General features: G+C 42.2%; 1 protein-coding gene across 2 annotated transcripts in view; it reads right to left on the bottom strand.

Moving 5' to 3' along the window:
• PAIP2B (poly(A) binding protein interacting protein 2B) overlaps positions 1 to 25,703 on the bottom strand; it is a 67,556-nt gene extending 41,853 nt beyond the window's left edge. Inside the window, exon 1 of one of the 2 annotated variants that reach the window (XM_074195921.1) lies at positions 25,560 to 25,703. The gene's annotated coding sequence lies outside the window, so the exon portion shown is untranslated. Of the gene's footprint in view, positions 1 to 10,845; positions 20,627 to 25,559 lie in introns of those variants that run through there. The other variant, XM_074195941.1, reaches the window with a different exon arrangement.
• Between the last annotated feature and the right edge of the window lie 498 nt (positions 25,704 to 26,201).

The following is a 26,201-nucleotide window of genomic DNA, read 5'->3' as shown; positions in this document are numbered from 1 at the left end:
AGGAAACTCTAGAAATGAGAAGAAATAAAAATTAAAGGAATCAGAAATGGCAATGAAGAAGCAAAGCTTTCAACTCTTTGCAGATGATATGATCTAAATCATCTAAAAAAACTTCTTGAAACAATTAACAAATTCAGCAAAGTAGAAGGATATAAAATAAATCCACATAAATCATAAATCATCAGCATTTCTATATATGAACAACAAAGCCCAAAAGGAGGGGTAGAAAGAGAAATTCCATTTAAGGTTAACTATAGACACCATTAAATACTTGAGAATCGACCTCCCAAGACAAACTCATTAACTGTATGAACACAATATAAAGTACTTCTCACAGAAATAAAGTCAGATCTAAACTATCGGAAAAATGTCAGTGGTTCATGGTTAGATCGAGGTAATATAATAAAATAAAAATGACAATTCTACCCAAATGAAATTGTTTTTTCAGTGCCATACCAATCAAACTACCAAAAAATTATTTTACCAAGCTAGGAAAAACAGTAACAAAATTCATCTGGAGCAAGAAAAGGTCAACAATAGCAAGGAAACTGATGAAAAAAAAATGTAAAGGAAGGTGGTCTAGCTCTACCAGATCTAAAACTATACTAAAAAGCGGCAGTCATCATAACTGCCTGGGACTGGTTAAAAAAATAGAGTAATGGATCTGTGGATTAGAATAGGTTCAAAAGAAACCACAGCAAATGACTACAGTAAAATGACTACAGTAATCTACAAGAACATAAGAACATGCCATGTGAGAAAAATTGTTGGGAAAACTGGAAAATAGTATGGCAAAAACTAAGCACAGACACATCTCACACCCTATTATAAAGATCAAAACAGATACAGGATTTAGGCATAAAGAGCAACTCCTATCTATCTCATCTATGGAAATGGGACAATTTATGACCAAACAAGAATTAGAGTACATTATAAACTGCAAAATGAATGATTTTGACTAAATTAAATTTAAAAGATTTTACAACAATAAAATCAATGCTACCAAAATTAGAAGAAAGCAGAAAGATGGGAAACAATCTTCACAACTAGGAGTTCTGATGAAGTTCTCATTTCTAAACTATATAGAGAACTGCATCAAATTTAGGATATTTTTTTTTGCAAGGCAATAGGGTCAAGGCCACACAGCTAGGTAATTATTAAGTGTCTGAGGTTGCATTTGAACTCAGGTACTCCTGACTCCAGGGCCGGTGCTTTATACACTGTGCCACCTAGCCGCCCCAGAATTGCACCAAATTTATAAGCTTGCTAGTCATTCCCTAATTGGTAAATGATCAAAGGATAAGTAAGAATAGACAGTTTTCAAATGAAGAAATTAAAGCTATATATAATCATATGAAAAAACTTCTAATATTGATTAGAGAAATGCAAATTTTTTTGATTTTGAAGGTTTTACTTATTTTGAGTTTTACAATTTTCCCCCTAACCTTACTTCCCTCCTCCCACCCCCCACAGAAGGCAATTTGCCAGTCTTTACATTGTTTCCATGGTATACACACTGATCCAAACTGAATGTGATAAGAGAGAAATCATATTCTTAAGGAAGAAACATAAAGTATAAGAGATAGCAAGATCAGATAATATCCGTTTTTTTCCCTAAATTAAAGGTAATAGGGGCAGCTAGGTGGTGCCATGGATAAAGCACTGGCCCTGGAGTCAGGAGTACCTGGGTTCAAATCTGGTCTCAGACACTTAATAATTACCTAGCTGTATGGCCTTGGGCAAACCACTTAACCCCATTTGCCTTGCAAAAAACCTAAAAAAAAAAAAAAAAAAGTAATAGTCCTTGGTCTTTGTTCAAATTCCACAGTTCTTTCTCTGGATACAGATGGTATTCTCCATAGCAGACAGCCCAAAATTGTCCCTGATTGTGGCACTGATGGAATGAGCGAGTCCATCAAGGTTGATCATTGTCCCCATGTTGCTGTTAAGAGTGTACAATGTTCTTCTGGTTCTGCTCATCTCGATCAGCATCAGTTCATGCAAATCCCTCCAGGCTTCCCTGAAATCCCATCCCTCCTGGTTTCTAATAGAACAATAGTGTTCCATGACATACATATACCACAGTTTCTTAAGCCATTCCCCAATTGAAAGACATCCACTTAATTTCCAATTCTTTGCCACCACAAACAGGGCTGCTATGAATATTTTTTGTACAAGTGATGTTTTTACCATTTTTCAGGGAAATGCAAATTAAAACAACTCTGAGGTATCACTTCACACTTCAGATTGACCAATATAACAAAAAGGGAGACAATGTTGGAGGGGTTGTGGGAGTATTGGGACACAACTCTTGGTAGAGTTGTGAACTGATCCAACCTTTCTGGAGAGCAAAAGGGAACTATGCCCAAAGAGCAATAAAACTGATCATACCTTTTGACCTAACATTTCCAGTTCTAGGTCAATACGCAGAAGAAATCATAAAAAATGGGGAAAATCCCACAAGTTCCAAAATATTCATAGCAGCTCTTTTTGTAATGGCTAAGAATCGGAAATGAAGAGGATGTCCATCAACTGGGGAATGGCTGAACAGGTTATGGTACATGAATACTATGGAATATTATTATTCTATAAGAAATCATAAGTGGTCATATTCTAGAGAAGGATGGAATGACTTCCAGGATCTGATGCTGAGAAAAGGGATCAGAACCAAGAGAACAATGTACACATTAACAGCATTATGAGATGATCAACGCTGATGGAAGCAACTTCTCTCAGAATTTCAGAGAGCTAGGACAAACCCTATTAGACCGGCTAGGGAAAATGTCATTCCTATCCAGAAGAAGAAAAACAAAACAAAACAAAAATCCTTCAGAATCTGAGGAACACTACATTCGCTTTTTACAAAAATAGCTCTTGTCTATTGTCCCCTTAATCCTAATTTCTCATACCAAAAATGGCTAACCTGTAAACATGCTTAACACAAATGTGTAAGTACAGTGTTTGCCACTGAGGAGAGGGGGAAGGAAATTTAGTAACTTAGAAATATGCATAGGTATGGATGAATGTTAAAAAAAACTTTCATAACATATATTTGGAAAGTTAAAACATCAATAAAAAAAGCTAATATAGCATAGTAGAGACAAATTAAGGTCTGCCTCAGATACACTTATCGAATCTAATCCAGGACAAGTTATTTAGTACCTCCATAACCACAGGCATTTCTCTAAAACTTCAAATTGAAGAACAGTTGTTAATTTGCATTGTTTCCTCATAAAATATTCCCTATATCAATGAAATTATCATAGTTCTTATAAAAAAAGACAAAAAAGGGACAGGTAAGGAAAAATATACAGGGAAAATTTAGATCCCACTAAATATCACTAAAAAATTGTAAAAATGTTCATTGTCCCAGTCTTTGTTCCAGCAGCCTAAGAATCCTAGTATTAGATGGAAAAAGAAAACATCCTAACATTTTTCACTGAATTAATATACAAGAGTTTATCAGGTGCTCACCATATGCAAAGCACTCTTATAAGTATTAAGAAGTACGATAGAAAAAAGAGCCAAGACCCGGCTACTGTCTCAGCCTCCCCTCCCTCTGCTGGGATTATAGTCACAGGCCACCAATGTGGCTACAACATGTTCTCTCTTTTTTTGATGTAATTTTTCTTATTTATTTTTCAATTACACAAAAAGATAGATTTCAACATTCATCCTTTTGTAAGCTTATGAGTTCCATATTTTTTCCCTCCCCCCTTCCCCTTGACAGCAAGTAATTTGATAAAGGTTATAAATGTAAAGCTATGTTAAACATATTTCCATAATAGTCATGTTGTGAAAGAAGAATCAGAACAAAAGGGAAAAAACATAAAACATTAATTAAAAAGTTGAAAACAGTCTGCTTTCAAACTCCATGTCTTTGGCATTTTCATCACAAGTTTAGAATTATCTTCACTCAATCTTTTCACAGTGGCAAAGAAAAGGAAATTGAGGGGATGCCCAGCAAATAAATGGCTGAACAAAATATGCTATATGAATGTGATGGAACACTATTATTCTATAAGAAATCACAAGGGACGGGATTTCAGAATAGACTGAAAAGACTTGCATGAACTGATGCAGAATGAAGCGAACAGAAGAATATTATGCAACTAATAGCAATATTGGATGATGAGCAACTATGATGGACTTATTCATTTCAGTAATACAATATCAAAGATAATTTTAAAAGATTTGTGATAGAAAATAACTTCCACATCTAGAGAAGGAACTGTGTAGTTTAAATGCAGACCAAAGTTTGTTATCTTCAATTTTTAAGTTGTCATATGTCTTTTTTCTTTCTAATGCTTGTTAGATTTTGTCCTCCCATTTGGATTTAACTCTTCTTTCACAACATGATTAATATGGATCTTTTAGTTTAGTTTAGCATGGTTATACATGTATAGTTTATATTAGATTATTTTCTGTCAGGAGGAGGGAAGGGAGAGAGAAAAATGTAAAACTCAAATGCTTGCAACAACAAAAAAAAAAGACTGCTGAAAGCAACCACTGCATGTAGTTGGAAAAAAACAAATAAAAAAAATTTTAATTAAAAAAAAAGATTTATCTTTGTTCATTGTGTTGAGAAGAGTTGAGGTCAGGGAGGAGCCAAAATGGTAGAGTAAAGGCAGGAACTTGCCTGAGCTCTCCCCAAAACTATTCCAAATACATTTAAATAATGACTAATCAAATTCTAGAGGGGCGGAACTCACAAAAACACAGAGTGAAACAATTTTCCCATCCAAGACAATTTGGAAGATCTGTGGGAAGGATCTATTAGACCAGGGTTAGAAAGGGCCCACAGTACAACTTAGGCTACTACAAAGCATCCAAGAACAGACCTTGGGGTGCCAGGGTGCCTGGATTCCTAGGGCACCTGGGTCCTGCAGTAGTGAAGGTTTCCAGACCTCTGAGCCAAGGACGCTTGGAAGGTCAGCAAGAAAACTCTGCCACACCAGAGTGAAAGGGGAGCCCAGTCTAATGCAGGCCTCAGCACAGACTCAGCCCCAGAGGACCAGGAGCAGGCTTGGGGAGCCACCTGGCAGAGAGATGCCAGGCAGCCACTCTCAGGGCTCTCAGCCCACAATAGGTAAGGGGGTGAGAGGAGATTGCAGAAATCTCTTTACTATCCCTGAGGTAAGGTTCTGAAGCTTCACCCATACTCAGATCCAGGTTGCAGTCTGGGATTCCAATCTCAGGAAAAGGAGCAGAAGGATAACAGAGCTTGCTGCCTTAACAGAACAGGGACCCTCCTCATGGCTTCAGGGCAGAGGGAGGGGAGTCCTGGTAGTCACCCACAGACAAGCCCAGGAGATCAGTCAGAGCCTCTCCTGAGAACTTGCAGGTCCCTGGGGGCATATCCCTGAAAACAGCTGAAAATACCCTCAAAAGCTTGAAATAGTGCTTCCTCCACCTTAGAAGCAGAGCCCCACCTTATGAAAGAGTTAAAATCAAGTCATAGAGTGGGGAAATGAGCAAACAGAAGAAGAAAATAGTCCTATGGAAAGTCAAAATACACACTCAGAGCAACACTCAGTAACAAAGTCAAAACCTCTGAATCCAAAGCCTCCAAGAAAAGTAAGAATCGTTCTCAGGCTAGGGAAGAGCTCAAAAACAATTTTGAAAATCAAGTAAGGGAGGGAGAGGAAAAATTGGGTAAAAAAAAGGAGAGTGATACAGGCAAGTCATGAAAACCAAGCAAGGGTGGGAAGGAAAAATTGAGAAGAGAAGAACAGAGTCTATCCTAGTTGATCAGCTGGAACTCTCTCTTGAATAAACATTAAGAAGAGAATTCTTGAAAAACTCGGGCTGCTCGCCAAAGAAAGTTGCATTCCAGAACTGAGACATCAGCAGTTAAGACATCAGCTCCTCTAGAGGGCTAGAGGTGCTCTGGGCTACTTCTCAGAGGGAAACACTGTCATTATTATTGAAGCCTTTGTCTTCTTCGTTTCACTGTTAATACACTGTATAGTCAGTGGCTTTCATGCTGACTTTAGACTTAATATAATAGCAGGAGTCTTGGACCAAGGGTTGTTTGTCACTAATTTTTGGTCATATCCTTTGGGGGACAAGGCTTGGCACTTAATATGTAGAATGCCACTCATGTGCACTGAGTCCTGTTTGGGGGACCACTTTGGTAGCATGTACATTGGAGAATACCTGGAGGCAGGTGTTAAATCACTCCTCAAGCACCAGCCTTGTCCTGCCCACTGAAAAGGAGTTTAAGTGGACTTCTGGTCCAGTAGAAACTCTCTCTCTCTCCTAAACTCCTGGCCCAAGGCTCACACTTCTTTTCTTTAATCTGGCCAGGCTGCTGGAACAATATGGCCCCAGCTCCATGTGGCTGGATCTGTTGATCCCCTCCTCTCCCCTCCCCTCCCCTCTTCTCCCCTTCCCTTCTCTTCTTTTCCTTTTTAACTTGACTTCTCCTTTCCCAGCTTGTAACTACCAATATGGCCCCGGCTCCATGAGGCTGGATCTGCGCTAATAGGAGCCTCTTTTCTTTCATCATTTCCCTTTAAGCACTTTAGCCTTTTAACTTCAACTTCTGCTAACCAGCCTGTTCTTTGAGAAACTCAGACTTTGCTGCTTCTCCATAGAACTTAACCTGTCAACTTTGTGTAGCAATTTATGAACTTTCTGTAACAATGTGAACTTTTGCAATAACTTGTGAAAATTTAAGCCTTTCTTATCACCCTGAGTCAGACTGGTGAATTCTTCACCTCAAAACAAATATGATCTTTAAGCCACCTTTTCTGAAGTCTATTTCCTCCTGTCTTCATAAGGAGATTAAAAGTTTTGCTTTATAGAGAGAAGTTATTTATAAGGAATGAAATTTCTACAAGTTTTCAAATAAACAATATTTAATGAATTGGGGTGGATTCTCAGCTGATTCACTAATTAACAAGAGATCATAGTTTTAGTGATTATAAAGGCATATCTAAACATACCCTTGGAAGATGATGACAAAGAGTATGGTGGCAGATTGAAGGGAATAACCTATTAAGCACATTGATGAGGGCCAATCTTAAAGTTCAGGAAGCGCAAAACAGGATAGTTTTATCATTATTAGGTTAAAATTTAATATAAATGTAAGAAACTAACCAATAAGAGCTCATATTTTGATAGACAACCCATTTTATGCTCATGCTTGATGATATTTATCAAATCCATAACAAAAAAAAAAACTATTAAAACTGAGGGTTGGGGAGGCTAGGTGGCACACCAGCCCTGGAGTCAGGAGTACCTGAGTTCAAATCTGGTCTCAGACACTTAATAATCACCTAGCTGTGTGGCCTTGGGCAAGCCACTGAACCCCATTTGCCTTGCAAAAACCTAAAAAAAAAATTAGGAAAACTGAGGGAGGGTCCCTTGCAAGCTCTCTCTCCTGCTTCCCCCATACACCAAAATTCCCCTCATATCTTCACTCCTCCTGTTATTCTCTACTAAAGAGGTGGCCCTCTTTACTAAGGATAGTTCTTGGCATGTGAGAACTTTGTTCCTATCCTAGCTTCATTCATTCCCTCTCTCTCATCTTCAGTTTCCCCCCAAGCACTGGCTCCTTTTTTTTTGACCTAATCATCACCCCAAGCTACTGTCACTGCCAAATCACCTTTTTTTATTTAGCCTTTGGCTTTTGACTCTCAACCATCTCCTCCTCCTGGACACTTTCTCCCTCCCAGTGTCCATGATGGGTCTTTTCCTGGTTTTCCTACTTCCTTCCTTCCTCCTCAGTTTTCCTTGCTGAAGCCCTGGCAGTGTCGGGACCTCCAGATGGATGAACTGTGTTAGGGCCCTCTCTCTTCTCTCCCACATGCTATTACAATTGCTTTCATATTGTCCTCTCCACTAGAATGTGAGCTTCTTAAGCGGTTAAATTACATTTACATTAGCACTTAGCCTAGTGCCTGGTTCAATAAATATTTGGTGACTCTCTGTGCTTCCATCCATCCTAAGGAGTTGCATTATGTTCACCAAAAGAACTCCCCAATCTCTACAGACAACCCTAAAAAAATTCTCATCAGAATTTCAACTCACACATATTCAATTTCCTGGCTTGATATCTCAAACACAAATTCAACAGGTCAAAACCACAGAGAATCATTTCCCCTCATTATCTATTCATCCTCCAAAATTTCTGATTTCATGGGGACAGGCTAGAGGCATTCCCAGTAAGATCAGGGGTGAAACAAGGGTGCCCATTATCACCACTACTATTCAATATTGCATTAGAAATGTTAGCATCAGCAATTAGAAAAGAAAAAGAAATTGAAGGAATTGGAATCGGGAAGGAAGAGACAAAACTCTCACTCTTTGCAGATGACATGATGGTCTACTACCTAGAGAATCCCAAGAAATCATCCAAAAAACTACTGGAAACAATTAGCAATTTTAGAAAAGCTGCAGGTTATAAAATAAACCCTCATAAATCCTCAACTTTTCTATATATGTCTAGCAAGAAACAGCAGGAAGAGCTAGAAAGAGATATCCCATTCAAAGTAGCCTCAGACAATATAAAATACTTGGGAGTCTATTTGCCAAGACAGACTCAGAATCTTTTTTGAAAACAATTATAAAACACTTCTCACACAAATTAAATCAGATTTAAATAACTGGGCAAATATCAACTGCTCATGGATAGGTAGGGCTAATATAATAAAAATGACAATTCTACCAAAACTAAACTATCTGTTTAGTGCCCTACCAATCAAAATTCCAAAAAATTACTTTAATGAGTTAGAAAAAATTGTAAGTAAATTCATATGGAGAAATAAAAAGTCAAGAATCTCCAGGAGCTTAATGAAAAAAAGTGCAAAAGAAGGTAGCTTAGCCCTACCTGATCTAAAATTATATTATAAAGCATCAGTCATCACAACTGTTTGGTATTGGCTAAGAAATAGAGTGGTAGACCAGTGGAATAGACTAGGTGTAAAAGCAGGAGAGGATTATAGTAAGCTGCTGTTTGATAAACCCAAAGAATCCAACTATTGAGATAAAAACTCCTTCTCTGATTAAAAACTGCTGGGATAATTGGAAGTTAGCATGGAAGAAACTTAGATTAGACCAACACCTCACACCCTCTACCAAGATAAGATCCAAATGGTTACAGGACTTAGACATAAAAAACAATATTATAAGCAAATCAGAAGATCAAGGACTAGTCTACCTGTCAGATCTATGGAAAGGGGAGCAGTTTATGACTAAGGAAGAGTTGGAGAACATCACTAAAAACCAATTAGATGATTTCGATTACATTAAATTAAAAAGCTTTTACACAGATAAAACCACTGTAACCAAGATCAAAAGAAATGTAATAAATTGGGAAGCAATCTTTACAACTGATGATTCCGACAAAGGACTCGTTTCTAAAATATACAGAGAATTGAGTCATATTTTTAAAACAAAAAGCCATTCCCCAATTGACAAGTGGTCAAAGGATATGCAAAGGCAATTTACAGATGAGGAGATCAAAGCAATCCATAGCCATATGAAAAATTGCTCTAAATCATTAATTATTAGAGAAATGCAAATTAAAGCTTCTCTGAGGTACCACCTCACACCTCTCAGATTGGCCAATATGACCAGAAAGGATAATGATCATTGTTGGAAAGGATGTGGGATATTTGGGACACTATCACACTGTTGGTGGAGCTGTGAACTCATCTAACCTCTCTGGAGAGCTATTTGGAATTAAGCCCAAAGGACAACAAAAATGATCATACCCTTTGACCCAGCAATACCACTACTGGGCCTATACCCTGAAGAGATGAGGAAAAAGGGTAAAAACATCACTTGTACAAAAATATTTATAGCAGCCCTGTTTGTGGTGGCAAAGAATTGGAAATCAAGTAAATGTCCTTCAATTGGGGAATGGCTTAGCAAACTGTGGTATATGTATGTCATGGAACACTATTGTTCTATTAGAAACCGGGAGGGATGGGATTTCAGGGAAGCCTGGAGGGATTTGCATGAACTGATGCTGACTGAGATGAGCAGAACTGGAAAAACACCGTACACCCTAACAGCAACATGGGAGTGATGTTCAACCTGGAAGGACTCGCTCACTCCATCAGTGTAACAATCGGCAACAATTTTGGTCTGTCTGCAAAGGAGAGTGCCATCTGTATCCAGATAAAGAGCCGTGGAGTTTGAACAAAGTTCAAGGACTATTCCCTTTAATTTAGAAAAAAAACCAGATATCTTATTGTCTGATCTTGTTACATCTTAGACTTTTTGTCTCTTCCTTAAGGATATGATTTCTCTCTCATCACACCCAATTTGGATCAAGGTACAACATGGAAACAAAGTAAAGACTTACAGATTGCTTTCCTTGGGGGGGTTGGGGGAAGGAAGTAAGATTGGGGGGGGAAAATTGTAAAACTCAAATAACATCTTTAATAAAAATAAATTTAAAAAAATTCTGATTTCTAATTGAGATGAGCACCCAGACACAAAATCTGGATGTCTGCCTGGACTCAACCTCCCTCAGCATTAATTATCAAGCCCTATCAATGACACTTCCCCTCCTCTATTTTCAGGTCCTCATCAGCCTTCCTGAGATGATTCTAACAGCCTCCCAAAGCACTCTCCCCACCCTCTTCAGTCACTCTTACTGCTAGATGCCAAAGGAATCTACCTAAAAAACAAGGCTGGGCATGTTCCTGCCCTTCTAAAAACTCCCAACTGCTCCCTGGAAGCTCTAGATTAAAAGACAAAACTTTTGCCTGGTGTTCTAAGCTCTACTTCTTGGTTAGAGTTAGAGGGATCCTGCCCCATTACTCCTCTTCACGTGATCGAGATTCAAGCCGAACCATGTACTCCTCCCACCTCCATAAAGTCACTCACACAGAGCATGCCAGACATGCTCAGCCTCCAAAACCTCTGAAACTCTGCTCAGCCAGGACTTGTGAAGCCTTCCTTCCCCCGTACTGTTCTCTGCCTCTTCAGATCACTTTGGAGTTACTCCTGTGTCATTCTCCTCTCACACCTTAGGACAAGGAATCTTCATTTTCTCAAGTTCCTTCAATGTAATATGTATTTGATAAATATTCCTGAATTGAATCCAGCCTCCTCGAGAGCTGGATCCAAGCCTGTAGTACTTACATAACACTTAAAGGTATGCAAAAAGCTTTATAAACAATCTTTTTTTTGTCCTTACAAAGGCCCTGGGAGGTTAGTGTTAGTATTTTTGTTATATTTGAAGGTAAAGAAACAACAGGCTTAGTCAAGAGATGAAGATGAGGTGAAATTGGAAGCCAAGTCTCTGTCAACTCTTAGGCCAACATTTTTTCCTTTCCAACACATTCAAAGTGATTATCAGCCAGAAAATGGCGCCACCACTATTTGAACACATAAAGAATCCACAACCTAAAAAATCACAGAGAGCAGCAAAAAAAAAAAAAAAAAAAGAATTGACTAAGATGAATAGGCAGAAGGCAATCAACACAGAAGGGGAGTTGTTCAGGGTTGCCTGGTGAGTTTTCTTTAAGAAAGACAACTGTTGGGGCAGTTAGGTGGTGCAGCGGATAGAGCACCAGCCGTGGAGTCAGGAAGACCTGAGTTCAAATCTGGTCTCAGACACTTAATAATTACCTAGCTGTGTGGCCTTGGGCAAGTCACTTAACCCCATAGCCTTGCAAAAACAAAAACAAACAAACAAGAAAGTCAACTGGGATTGTGTCTTGGAAGAGGGTGGCATTGAAACTTGTTTAAAACTACCAAATGAGCAATTCACCTTTGGACTAATGACATCAATCATTCTACTAACCAAAACCCTTCTACTACCTTGGGAGGGAACAACTTTACAAAAATTCCAAACTCTCCTCTCCTGCCTCCATTCTCTCCCCAAAGCACATGAAGTCATTATAAAAGCCTATCTCTTATAGATAACCTTTGGGCGTCAAAAATGAAAGGGGTAAGAAACTAAAATGAGGGGAAAGAAGGAAAGGTTCAGATTCGCAAGTAAAGGTGACATACCTTCCTGCCCCCCAAAAACTCTTCCCTGATTCTGTCTGAAATTCTGCAATGTATTCATTAAGAATTATCTTTAAACCACACTCACTATCTTAAAATAGTTCAATCACAGAAGGAGACAGAAGTCTTGGAGTTGATCTATCTATTTCTAATAACTTGGGGTGGCTAGATGGCGCAGTGGATAGAGCACTGGCCTTGGAGTCAGGAGTACCTGGGTTCAAATCTGACCTCAGACACTTAATAATTACCTAGCTGTGTGGCCTGGGGCAAGCCACTGAACCTCATTGCCTTGCAAAAAAAAAAAAAGAAATCTAATAAAGAGTCCAGGGATACTGAGGTTCAGTAGAGGCAGAGGCATACATAGGTTAAAAAGGCCACAAACAAATTCCTGCATTTGAAAACTGCTTTGGGACAACCATTCACCTAGAAAAAGGGAGGAAATTCTCCCTGGCCCACAGTTCACATAACTACAAACTAAAGATTAACTTTAGGAAAGAGTTTAGGAAAAAGCTTCTAAGACCTAGCCGGGAAACCTAACCAATTCTCTCCTGCTGCCTTCCAGTTAAACCAGTTCATTTACTCGTCCCCAATATCTCCTACCTGCACCTTAGCACACTGCCCCCTAAACATCCCCCAAACTCCATTTTCTCTTCACCTTGGCTTGGAACAATCTAAAGCCCCCTTCAAGTACTGTCCCAGGAGAAATCTTTTGCCTGAAGCACTAGCTGATCTCTTTGGCACCATCCCCAATCATCAGGCATATTCTTCTCTGTTTATCCAGAAGAATCTTAGTTCTTAGAGAGTAGGGGCTGCCTGTGGTTCTTTTTCTGACCCTGGACTGCAGCATCTTTCTCTGATTGGAGAAGTCTTCCAGACACCCTTGACTGAAGGGGCCCAAGGGAGCCCCTTCTTCCTTTTCTCCTTGCCCACTTCTCCCCCCTTTCTTTTTCCTTGGCTAAAACCAGATGCTTTATTAGACACTTATTGTCTGGTTCCACCCTTCAAACGTTAGCTCCTTGAAGGCAAGGGCAGTCATTAGGCTTGTTCTTTGCAGCCCCTGGCACAGAAGTCGGGCAAATTCTTTATCTGTGTATATCTCAGGCCTAAGTGAGAAAATGGGCCTTACAGATAGTAGACCCTTGATAGCCTGACTGAATTATAATTCCTTTTGATAAGAAAATATATTTTAAGTTTCAAACAACTTTTTTTCCACCCTAAACACAATCCCTTCAATTTGTTAAAAAAAAACAAACAAACCCAAGTTTTAGGCCAGCTAAGGAATTTTTGATTATGGGCACCATGAATCAATGGCAGAGCCAATAAAAGAAATTTTAATGCAGCTGTAATTACCATTCCTTCCAAGAAATCACAATGTTAATCAGCCACCACAGTGACCCTACAGACTTCTCCATAGTAGCCTAAAACTTGAGGTTAATCCTCCTCCTTAAGGACTGCTATATGTGGAATGACTGGAACATTAAAATGACTCTGCAGTTTGTGGGTGTGCATTCTGCCCTTGTGGCCTGGTGACCTTCACTCGGAGGACTCCCCATGCCTTCCTCAGGCTCTGTTTCATCCATAGGGTCTCTTCTGGCTTGGTTTCCTACCGCTCTTTTCACCCACCTGGGTGCGTGAGAAGTGCTACATAAAAAGGACTCAGTGAATCTAAAGCACTCTCAAGTCCTGGCTCCTGATCTAAGACTGGAACTAGCCCCCAAAACCACTCCCCACTTTCTGGAGGCAACATTCAATGAAAAACCAATGTCAAAGCGGCCTCCATGCCCCACACACCCAGTTATGAGCCTTCATAAGCACATTAAGTAAACAACTTTTCCTCACTGGTTTGTGATATTATCATCAATCCAACCATCTATCCAATCAGGGATGCTTGGTCAACACTCATGATTACAATGGGCCTTTGAGAAAGAGAAACGCCCCCACCCACGAAGTACCTAGTAATATGGGCACTTTGGGACCTGAGAAAACAGGACAACGTCAACAACTGGAGGGTCTCCATGAAAGGGTACACTGGCACAGAGACTGGCTCCGGGAAAATAGCATGAGTGGAGGCAAGTCTCTGGCAAGGATCCCTACAAATATTCTAAGGAGAGACCTACATGCCTCAGACTTAAGCTGCTTCTGAAAGCTGTTCTTGTCTCCCTACTACATGACTGGGTAAATAACCCCAGCCCAAGCAGCCTCCCAGGAAGAGGGGTGGAGAAACTGCAGGTTGTGCTGGCCTCAAAGGAACCACAGTATCCAATTCAGGTTCACTTACAAAAACAATCACCTTCTTTTGGCTCTCCCTAGACTCCAAGGACTTGGGACAACTGCCTGAGTAAGATCATGGGAAGGAAAATAAAACCTGGCCAAGACCCAGGTTATTGTAATTGAAGTTCCACATTGGAATTCTATCCTGGATTTCCCACCCAACCTCAAGCAACCCTACATCTGACACAGGGAGCTCAGATGGCTCCCAACCCAACCATGACCTCACACTCCTTGGTTAAAACAGTTGGCCAGATGTGTCTAGACAGCAGGCTCCAGCTCTGCCCTTCCTCTCAGCAGTGTGCACCCCCTTTCCTTTCTCTTCCCTCTGGGGGAGGAACAAGACAGCTCTCAGCTTCTAAGGAGAGAAGCCACTCCAAATTCCCAATGTCCCACCAGGCTAGCCCGAGCTCAGCACCTTTTCTGAATTAAGAAATACCAGAGCAATTGGGAGGCTCCATCACAGAGAAGTAAGCAGACAAGAAAAACTGGCTGAAGCAAAACTTTCAAAAAGGGGCAGGTGTGGCTACTGCTTTCCTCTCTTCTCTACTTTCAAAGTGAGAAGATAAAGAGTCTAAAAGGGAAAATTGTGTTTTCCTATTTACATCAAATCCATCTGCTGGCAGCAGAAGATGAATGTTCCCTTGTTTTTTGACTCCAGTTTTTCACGTTTCTAGCACTTTTCAACTACCACATTTCCTAAGAATTGTGCTTTTGTCCTGTGGTCATTAGCACTCAACGCAAAAATGAGACTGCTTTCTTTCTCTAGGGGCTAAAGTCAAGGTTGGTGTGGTTGATCCTGATAAATGAGATGCAGATATTCAATTTAAAAGGGAAATCCTTCATTTCATTTGTTGGGTTGTTTACCTGTAATATTCTTGGCTCAAATTTCAAGGAGAAAGAGATAAGAAACAAGGCAACAAGTTGTACCAAGAACTTAAGGGAGATTCTTAGGCCCAAATTTGGGTCAACATCCTACCCTTCTACATTCCATGACTGATAATTTTTTAGGATCTTCACAGGTACCCAATTCAGAATCATCAAAGAAAAAGTCAATTATATTTGGTATACATTGCTAACTAAGGCAGGAAAATGAGATAATGCTCTTGAAGAACTATTTTTCAATTTCTGGAGCAAGGATGTAACTATCAGTTAACAAAAATTTACCACATATAGCATTCCCATATCAAGTTTTCTCATACCAATTTCATGGGTGCAAAAGAACAAGAGAAAGCAAAATTTTGCTTAATGAATTAAAACTTGAAGGAAGTCAAGGAGGTCAGGAGAAAGAGATGATGAGGAAGAGCATTCTAGACCTGGGGTCAGAGTAAAAGCCCAGAGTTTGGGAAGCAGAGTGTCATTCCAGGAGCAGCCAGGAGACCAGGGTCACTGGATCGCTGTGTACAGGAGGAGTTGTGAGAAAACTGGGCAGGCAGAAAAGGACCAGGTGAGGAATGACTTCAAGACTTCCCAGGATTGTACATTTGATCTTGAAGTCATCGAGGCTGACTGGGAAGATGCTGGTGCCCTTGACAATAATAGGCAAGTTGGGAAGAGAGTGAGATTTGGGGAAAAGATAAGGACTTCAGTTTGTATGTGTTTGGTTTAGGATATCTGTGAGCCATTCAGATCCAGATGGCAGCTGGACAGTAGAAGATGGGAGAGTGGAAGTTCGAGAAGAGGTCAGAAGTCAGAGCTGGCTAAGGAGAAGTGAGAATCATTAGCATAAAGATAACCATTGACTATGGGATTTGGTGAGATCTCCAAGCAAAACAATGTAGAGGGAGAAGAGAAGAGCACCAATCATATATATTAGAATTGAATCCAAACTTAAATTCTATCCAATTCACTTTACATGCCCTTGACAGATTAATTCTGCTTTCTGAAGGTCAAATGACGTCCCATCCCTTTCAGTCCGGGACCTTGCACATGGTAGATACTTAGTAAAGAATTTTAAAAATTTTATCTTTGACCCGGAACAGTTCCAGGGGTTGGATACCATTTTTGCTATGGGTTAGAGATAGCCAAACAACTAGTTTAGTACAATAGCAAAGTGTATGGTTTCTCAAAGGATTGCTTCTCAAAACCTATTCCTGTCACTATGTAACCAGAACTTATCATTTGAAAACATTTCTTAAAAAAAACATGTCCTTGAAAAGGCAATTCTCAGATGAAGAAATTAAAGTTATCTATAGTCATATGAAAAAGTGTTCTAAATCATTATTGACTAGAGAAATGCAAATTAAAACAACTTTGAGATACCACCTCACACCCATCAGATTGGCCAATATGACTAAAAAGGAAAATGATCGTTTTTGGAAGGAATATGGTAAAACTGGGACACTAATGCATTGGTGGTAGAGTTTGAATTGATCCAACCATTCTGGAAAGCAATCTGGAGCTATGCCTAAAGGGCAATAAAACCATGTAGACCCTTTGATTCAGCCACACCACTTCTAGGTTTGTATCCCAAAGAGATTATGAAAAAGGGTAAATATTTCTAGCAGTTCTTTTTGTAGTGGTAAAGAATTGGAAATTAAAAGAATGCCCATCCACTGGGGAATGACTGAACAAATTGCGGTATATGAATGTGATGGAACACTATTGTTCTGCAAGAAATCATGAGGGACGGGACTTCAGAATAGCCTGGAAAGACTTGCATGAATTGATACAGAGTAATGCAGAACCAGAAGACATTGTTCACTAATAACAACACGGGGTGATGATCAGCTATAATGGAATTGTTTACTTCAGCAGTACAATAATCAAAGACAATTCTAAAAGACTTGCGATGGAAAATACCATCCATATCCAGAGAAGAAACTGTGGAGTTTGAATGCAGACCAAAGTGTACTATCTTCAATTTTTAAAGTTGTTTTATGTATTATGTCTTTTTTCCAATTTCATTTGATTCTTGTTTACATGTATAGCCTATGTTGGATTGCTTTCTGTCAGGGGGAGATGGGAGAGAAAAGAAGGTGGGAGAAAAATGTAAAATTCAAAACCTTGCAAAAACTGAGCACTGAAAACTATCATTGCATGTAGTTGGAAAAATAAATAAAACTTTTTTTTTTCAAAAATCAAGTCCCTATTAGTTTAGGGGCTTTGAAGAGAAAGCATGCAGGTTTTCTTCACTGAATAAAAGCAACACTTGTACTCATTCAAGCACTAATAATACGAACAGAAGAAGCCAGCCATGCCCTATTCTCAAAGAGCTGGCATTCTAACAGAAGACCACACATCTGGGAGAGGGGGAACAGGAAAGCGTACTGTGGGATCGTGAGTGGAACCATCACAGCTGATAGCAGTATGGTGAGAAGACAATGGGAGAATAGCAACACGAAAGGCCAGGCCAGGCTAGAAATGGTCAGCTGGAAGCCCAGGGATCCGTGATGGGTCAGTGAAGTGTTTGGCTGGAGGTGAGCAGAGCATGAAGAGAAAACTTGGGGTCAAGCTAGAAATGATGAGTGTTAGTCAATCAGAGATCTAGGGACTCTGAGTCAGTCAATGCCCTGAGGAATCATGCAAAGATGAAACAATCTTTGCCCTTAAGAAACTTATATCCTTTATTGGGGTAAACCACAAGCACAGATAAACACATAAAAACCCAAAACAGTTTTGAAGCAAGGGAGGAAAGTCAGGCTAGGACTGACTCTAAGGGGTGCAAAGAGAGAGAGATTGAGAGGGGACAGTCAAAGATAATTCAAATTGTAAACCTGGGCAAACAGAAACAAGGACAGAGGAATGAACCCCCAACAGTAATGGGGGGAGTTTGAAACAGAGGGGGACTAGAAGAGGGTAGAAGAAGGAGCTCTTGGAGCATGCTGCTGGCCATCCAGCTGGAACTGTCCAACTGACTTCCGAGTAAAAGCCATCTAAAAGGAAAATTAAATTTGTTTTCTAAGAAAGAGAAAGAAAGGTAGACTCCTACATATTTTCAAAGTCAGCAAGTCAATGCGTTAATAATCACATGGGAGAGTTCCTCTTGTAATACATCACACAATAACAATTGTTATTTCATAATAAATTACTTCAAATCAACCTATCACTATACTAGAAATAAATAGAACATCACACGGAGAGGTAGAAATTCCTTCTTGCCAAGGCCAACTGCACACCCAATGCTCCATTCCTATCTCATTCATCGTCCCCATCTCTCCCATCCTGGCTGCTACACTACTCTGTATAAACACGCCTGCGTTTCCCTCCTTTTCAAAAACCCTCAGTAGGTTCATCCATCTCCATTCGTTTTTTACTGGAGAAGGCCTTTCCTCTACCTTTCTTCTAAACCCTCTACAATCTGACTTCTGATCTCATGATTCAAAAAAGTGCTCTCACCAAAATGTTATCAATGACCTCTTAATTTTGGCAACTCCGATGACCTTTTCTCAATCTTCTTTCTTCCTGGTCTCTTGACAACCTCTGACACTATCATTCTCTTCCTCCTGACACTTCCTTCTCTCCTCCTCTTTCTCTTCTCTTCCTTCTCCACTACTTCAAGTGGTGCTCACATCAGCTTCATGGATTCTGTGACTGTCTCCATGGTTTTGATTCTCAGATTCATTTATTAAGTTGGAAGCTCTTGGCTGACCTCCACTCTGACTTTACACCAAATCCATTCAGAATTGAACCTATTTTCTTTTCCTCTCTTCCTAGCTTCTCCATTTCGGTCAAGGGCACCACTATGCTACCAGTTACTCAGACTCAAAACAAGATTTCCTTGACTCTTCCCTCTCTCTCCCTTCCACACCCAATTTGTTAACTCCTATCCAATGTATCTTCTTGACACCTCTCGTCCGTACCCCCTTTTCTCCTGTGAGAATCACTGTCTAGAGCAGCCTCTCCTGGCCTCCTGCCGGGACGACCACAGTTGTCTGCTGGCTGGTCTTCCTGCTATGGTCTCTCCCCACTCCAGCACACCCTCTCCTCAGCAGCCAAAGGGCTGACCTGGTCACTGTCCAACTCTGTAAACTCTAGGGTTCCCCAGTGCCCCCAGGATCACTGCTTTTACAGCCTTTCCTCACCCGCTCCTTCCTCTGCAGGGCTTAGCCCATGCCTAGCATCAAGTATGGGGCTTAATTTGGCCTTGCTGACTTATTCTCCTCTGGGCTGCCCTCTCTTCCTCTCATAATCTCCAGATTCCTTGTATTTCTGACAGCGATACCCTGCACCTGAAATGCTCCTCTGGCTTCTGTCAGGTCTCAAATAAAATCCCATTTTTTACCAGATGGGTCCCACCTCCCCAATCCCAAGCCTTCCCTGTTATGCTCACCAGTTTACATGCAGCTATCTAGTTTGTGCATAGAGGAGATTAGATGGTTAGCCCCAGAAGCAAGGAGATCAAAGTTCGAATCCAGCCTCATTCTTCCTGGATGAATGACTCTAGGTGGGCTAACCTGTCTTCCTTGGTGTCCCCAAATTCAAAATGGAGGTGTTAACAGCACCTATCTTCCAGGATTGTTGTGAGGATAACATCAGCTCTCCTTAGAAATCTCACTTAGTGTTAATAGGAGTTGTTTTGTGGCCAGAGTCTCTCCTATTAAGAGTGTGAACTTGTGGAGACCCTTTCTTTGCCTCCTTAGCACTTAGGTGCCTAATAAATGTTTACTGATTAAAAGCCTGTAGGCTTCACTTGAAATGCCTGTCCTAAATATCTGCCACACACCTTGAGGTACTGCCTCCATAGACAGCCAACCGCCTACATGGAGATGTTGTTTACGTGGGAGATAGGGTCTGTCATCTAGACAAAGTGTTAAGGCTCCAGAGAGAGCTTCCACACTTTCTCACACGTTCCCTCCCATGGCCCTATTCTGTCAGATACTCTAAAAGGTTCTGTCCTTAATTCCCATACTGGTTCAATCCAATTAAAAAATCTATCTGGCAGGAATTCTGCATGCTTATTCTGAGCATCATTTAGAATTAATTTTTAAGGTTCATAAATGTGAGACTTTGGATATCTCAGTACTTATGAACAGAACATCAGTTTCTCCACAGCTGCTTCTATGGGGAACAAAATTATCTGGTTCTCCCACAGTCTTATTAATACTGACACAAATACAGAGATTATCACAATTCCATACATGTTAAAAACAAGATATCAAATAATAATGAGGGGCAGCTGGGTGGCACAGTGGATAGAACACTGGCCCTGGAGTCAGGAGTACCTGAGTTCGAATCCAGACTCAGACACTTAATAATTAACTAGCTGTGTGGCCTTGGGCAAGTCACTTAACCCCATTGCCTTGCAAAAACCTAACATAATAATAATAATAATGATAATAATAATAATAGTCCTTATGTAACTATAAATTTTGGCAAAACAATCAAATGCTATATTCATCTATAACATGGCAGAATTTGGAGATGGAAACTGCCAGGAAAAAACAAAAGCAGTGAGAAATATATATATACACACAAATATATAATATATAAATATGTATATATATATATATATATATATATATATATAAATTAAGACTATACATACATATAGTTACAAATACATATATAAGAAGACACCATCCTTGTTTCTCGATTCAAAGGTTTGCAAAACTCCCCAGTACCTATGGTCACTTTAATTTTCACTAATCAAGATATTGTCTGCAGGAACTGTGACCCTTCCCCACCTTACCAGAGGCATGTGATTCATATAATGACAAGCACATTGCTCTGGCAAGATGACAGAAAGTTAGTTATTACTGTTCAGGGGGAAATAAGAGCAATACATAAACTGAGAACTAACAATGGAGCCACTCAGCCCAGAAAGTTGAGACAGATTTCAAAATCCTAATCATCGGAAGATAATTAGATCTCTTTTGAAATTAGGAAATAATAGGGTCTGTCATCCAGCAATGTGTTGGGACTCCAAGGAAAGGGTCCACATTTTGTTGAATTCATTCCTTCCCATGGCCCTATTCTGTCAGGTACTGGGGGTGTGTGTGTGTGTGTGTGTGTGTGTGTGTGTGTGTGTGTGTGTGTGTGTGTGACTGTGTGTGTGTGTGTGTGTGTATATATATATATATATATATATTGTTGAAGGAGTGTCAAAGGGTAGTTTACTAACCCTTTGGCCATAATTACAGATCCCTCACGAACATGGAATTTTTGTCTCTCCTTTTAAATTTTTTTAAATTGAAATCTTATTTCATTTTCCCAATTACATACAAAGGGAATTTTCAATATTCATCTATTTGCAAGTTTTTGAGTATCACATTTTTCCAACACCTTCCTTTCCTTCCCCCTCCCCCATGCTGGCAAACAATCTGGTAAAAACTGTGCGTGTACAACCATGTTTAATATATTTCCACGTTGCGAAAGAGGAATTAGAACTAAGGGGAAAGGAAAAAAAATAAGAAAGAAAGGAAAAAAAAGTTTGAAAAAAGTGAATATAGTATGCTTTGCTCTATATTTAGACTCCATAGTTTTTTCTCTCTGGATGTGGATGGCTTTGTCTATAACAGGTATCTTAGGATTGACCTTGATCTCTGAACTGCTGAGAAGAGCTACATCCATCATAGTTCATTATCTCCAAATGTTGTTAATGCATACAATATGCTCTTGGTTTTGCTCACCACTGAGCATCAGTTCTTATAAGGACAGACTCCTATACTGAAGTGATTTCAGATCCAAATATTAATTCCTTGACCATTTTGTTAATCTTTCTTGAAAATCTTTTTTTTTAATCTTTCAAATGAGAACACAATTTTAAAAAAAAAGGGTAACTCTTCCCCAGAAAAAAAAAAACATATATAATATCCTATGAGGTTTTGATTGTATAGTTGAGTGAAAGAGTCACTGACTTGGGAGTCAGTAACCATGTCCTGCCTCTTTTTTTTTAAGGTTTTTGCAAGGCAAATGGGGTTAAGTGGCTTGTCCAAGGCCCCACAGCTAGGTAATTATTTAGTGTCTGAGGTTGGATTTGAACTCAGGTACTCCTGACTCCAGGATCGGTGCTCTATCCACTGCACCACCTAGCCGTCCCACATGTCCTGCCTCTTATTACCTATATGAAGTCCCTTCCTCTCTCATAAATGAAATGGAAGGAACTAACTGACCACCAAGATCCAAAGCTATAGTCCTATGACCCAGGATTTGATCAAATATACTTCTTAAAAATAAAAACAGGGGTGGCTAGGTGGTACAGTGGATAGAGCACTGGCCCTGGAGTCAGGAGTACCTGAGTTCAAATCCGGCCTCAGACACTTAATAATTACCTAGCCTTGGGCAAGCCACTTAACCCCATTGCCTTGCAAAAACCTAAAAAAAAAATTAAAAAATAAAAATAAAAACAAAATTTGGGTGCTCAGATCATTCACATAATGGAACCTAAAATCTTTAGCACACATAGAGCTGGAGAAGCCAATTGCCTATTTCTCCCACAAGGAAATACAGACATCACTACTGCCAGATTCCCCAAGAGGCACTTCATCAGAGAAATCACATGCTAGAACTCCCTTCTGTGGAATGGCTGGCTGCTCAATGAAATTCAATCCATACTCAACTACGGCTTTTACTAGAACATGGCAATTAAATTTCCCTCTCCAGGATGGTTAAGGAATATAAACTTAAATGAATCAATCTCAACAAATACTGCATGTTTTTGTCTTATTAATTTATAATCTCGCTAAAGATCGTACAAGATCTGGTGCAAGAAACAATATGGTTTTCTATCACTTTAATACACTGAAATATGAATGGGACCCAAATACTCCATAGATGGAGAGTTTTTATACATTAGCACTTTTTTGCTAAATACTAGTCTAGGCCTGTAAAGATTTGATCTCCGCCCTTATAAAGAAATGACATCCTATTTGGGGAACCAAGACTAATCCGTAGAAATCATTTAGAAAACATCATGAGAATAAGTAATTGTTCAATTTCATGATACAGAGAAGTGAAATTTAATGAGGATGAATGAAAATTTTATACACAATTTCAACAAGCGCAGCTCACAAATATCAGATAAGGGAAGCACAGCAAGACAGCAGTTGTCTGGAAAAAAACCCCAAACCTCTTAATGTGGTTGACTTCCAGTTCAGTCTGAGCTAAGAGGCCAATATGGCAGTCCCAAACACTACCATGATCTTGGGCTGCACTAAAAACTGCAGGGGAGGAAGGAAACAATAATCCACAGTACTCTGTGGCAATGGCAGAAATGAAATATTGATTCCAGCAGGGAAGTGGCATTTGAAGAAAGCTGCTGACAGGCTGGAGACTGTCTGGCTTGAAGATAGTCTTGGATGGACAGACTCAAGACCACTGCATATGAGAATCAGTTGGAGGAACTGGCATCATTTAGTCTGGAGTGGACGGGGGGGGGGGGGGGGGGGGGGGGGGGGACGACGACCTGGGAAAATTTCCTAACCATTAGAACTCTATACAAGTCAAAAGAGAGATGGGAGGCATCAGGAGGCACTCACTGGTTCTTCAGAGCTGGGGTGTCACAGAAATGAAACCTGTTGAGGTACACACAAATCAATCTTTGATTGCTTTAGAAAAGTTCAAAAAAGGTAGAAACTCAACAAAATTGTGGCTGGCAGTTTCACCCAAGCCATGATGCTGAAATGATTTAGAATGTGGAGCAAAGGGGAAGCAGAAGTACAGGCTCATGAAAACTAAAAGTGTCGTGTTCAATGACAAATGAGTGCTGAGAGCAAATAAAATGGTTGTCCTTCATTCTCAAAGAAGACCGTGACATCAGAGAAGTGATGCTGTGACAAGCACATGAAGTGGATTTAGGTGAGGGGGGCTGTGCTGAGTCCCCAGCCTCACTTTCTCCTCCAGAACATCTGGGTCCAGTAGCCAGATATGGATTGGGATGACTGGAGCGGGCCCTAGATGCAAAGCAGACAGGGTGAAGTGACTTGCCCAAGATCACACAACTAGTAAATATCTGAAGCTGAAATTCGAACTCCTGTCCTCCTGACTCCAAGGCCGGTGCTCTATCCTCTGTGCCATCCAGCTGCCCGGAATACTGAGAGGACATATGGGAGGAGAGCGTGAAAGCAGAGCTGCCTGGACAGTGTGGGCCAGAGACCCCAAAGACTGTCAGAAGGCCACAGTTTTCCAGAGGGTATAACTTGGAAAGTGGAGTTTCAAGGTTGAAAGCAGGGTGGACCAGAAGGACAAGTTTTCCAAACAGTACAACACACCGTTCCATTATCTCGACAAACACAGGGGAAGCTCGGTGCTCTATGCATCACACACACACACACACACACACACACACACACACACACACACACACACACACACACACACACACACACACACACACACACACAGACACACACACACACACACACACACACACACACACACACGTTTTGTAAGCAAGAATGAGACAAACGCTCTCCTCTACAAGTTCAGAGAAGTCCAAAAGAATGAGGAGAAGGCCCGTGAGCAAGCCCAGCTTCACCCCTAGTCCGGGCTGGCTGCCCCCCAAGGCCACCACCCGGTGTTGGCCTTCACGGACTGTGTTTCTACCAAGGCACCTATTCTGAGCTCTGGGGGCCGGGGCACGGGCCTGATTACTTCCAGCAGGGCGGTGGGCGCTGTCTGGGGCCGGAATTCTGGCTCTGCCCCTTCCTAGAGGAATGACTGCCTCCGGCCTCAGTTTCCCCATCTGTAAAGCAACGGGCCGGCCCCTTCCAGCCCCCCGAAGTTCCTGCAATAGGCTTTGTCGGATGCTGCAAACACTAGGCTGGGCAGCGCTTTTCCCTGCAGGGAAAGGATGAACCTGGACAAGAAAAGTGGGCAGCCGGGCCGGGCAGGGCCGGGCGAGGCGGGCCGCAGGCCCGGGCACCTTTGTGGCTTGTCCCCCTGAAACCTGCCGGGGAAGTGATGCTGCCCCTCCCCGCTCCGGGGCCGCCTCCGGGGGTCCCGGGTCCGGCGTGGGGGACCCCGGCCCCGGGCCGCCTCGGGGGGGTCGCCCAGGCCACAGACCAGGGGCTCCCTCGGGCAGAGGCGGGGGGTCCTCGGAGGGGCAGCAAGGGGCCCCTGGGAGCCGGGGGCCACAGCCGCAGCAGGGAGGCCCCCCCCGCCGGGCCGGAGGCTCCCGGGGTCCTCGGGGCGACCCTGCGAAGAGGGGGCGCCGGGCCCCCGCTCCCCGCTTTAGGGGGCAGCCTGGGGGGCCCCTCGGAAAGCGGGGTGCGAGGCGAGGAGTGACACGCGGGGGAGGGGCCCCCGGGTCCCGAGCCCCGGACACCCCGCCCGGGCCCGCGCGCGCCCGCGCCGCTCCCTCCCCGCCGGGCGCGCGCCCGCGGAGCCGGGGGCGCGCGCCGAGGCCGGGAGCACGCGGCCGCCGCGGCCCCCCTCACCTGGGACGGGCAGAGGCTTCTCCGCCGGCCAGCCGTCCGCCGCCCTCGTCGCCGTCCCCGCCACCGCCCCGCGGCCGCAAGCACCAGGAGGGGAGCCCGAGCCCCGCAGTCCTCGCCGCCCTCGCCGCCGCCGAGGCCGCCCGCTCCGCTAGCACCCTCGGCACCCTCGCCGCGCCCCGCCCCTGCGCCCTCCTATTGGCCCTCGCGCGCCGCCTCGCCGGCCCGTTGGGCGGCGGGGGCTGCCGCTCAGCCCCAGCCACGGGCACCTCCGGCTCGGATTGGCCCGCATGCGAGCGTCTCCCCGCCCCCTCCGCGAGCCCGTCCCGGCTCCTGGTTGGATGTAGTAAACGTCATTCCTCCCTCACTCCGACGCTCGGGGGCTCTGGCGGGGTCCCCCTCGGGGTGGAGCGCGAGCGCTGCGGAAAGGCTGTCACTGATTGGCCGAAGCCCGACCGCGCCGATCCGGAGCCGAGATTGGCCCAGGGGCTAACACGGTCCCCACGTGGGGGAGGAGCCCGGGGCCCCGAGTACCTTCGGGGGTTGTTTACTCAGGGGCTCGCCCTCCTCGTGGGGCTATTGGTCCAAAGGGCCGCCATTCTGACGGGGATCGGCCAATCGGAGTTAAGAACGCTCCGCCTCGGG

Source organism: Macrotis lagotis, chromosome 1 (genome assembly GCF_037893015.1).
Source record: "Macrotis lagotis isolate mMagLag1 chromosome 1, bilby.v1.9.chrom.fasta, whole genome shotgun sequence".
In the NCBI taxonomy this organism is placed as follows: Eukaryota; Metazoa; Chordata; class Mammalia; order Peramelemorphia; family Peramelidae; genus Macrotis; species Macrotis lagotis.
The sequence above is the reverse complement of the archived record's forward strand: the minus strand, read 5'-3'. Positions and strand labels throughout refer to the sequence as shown.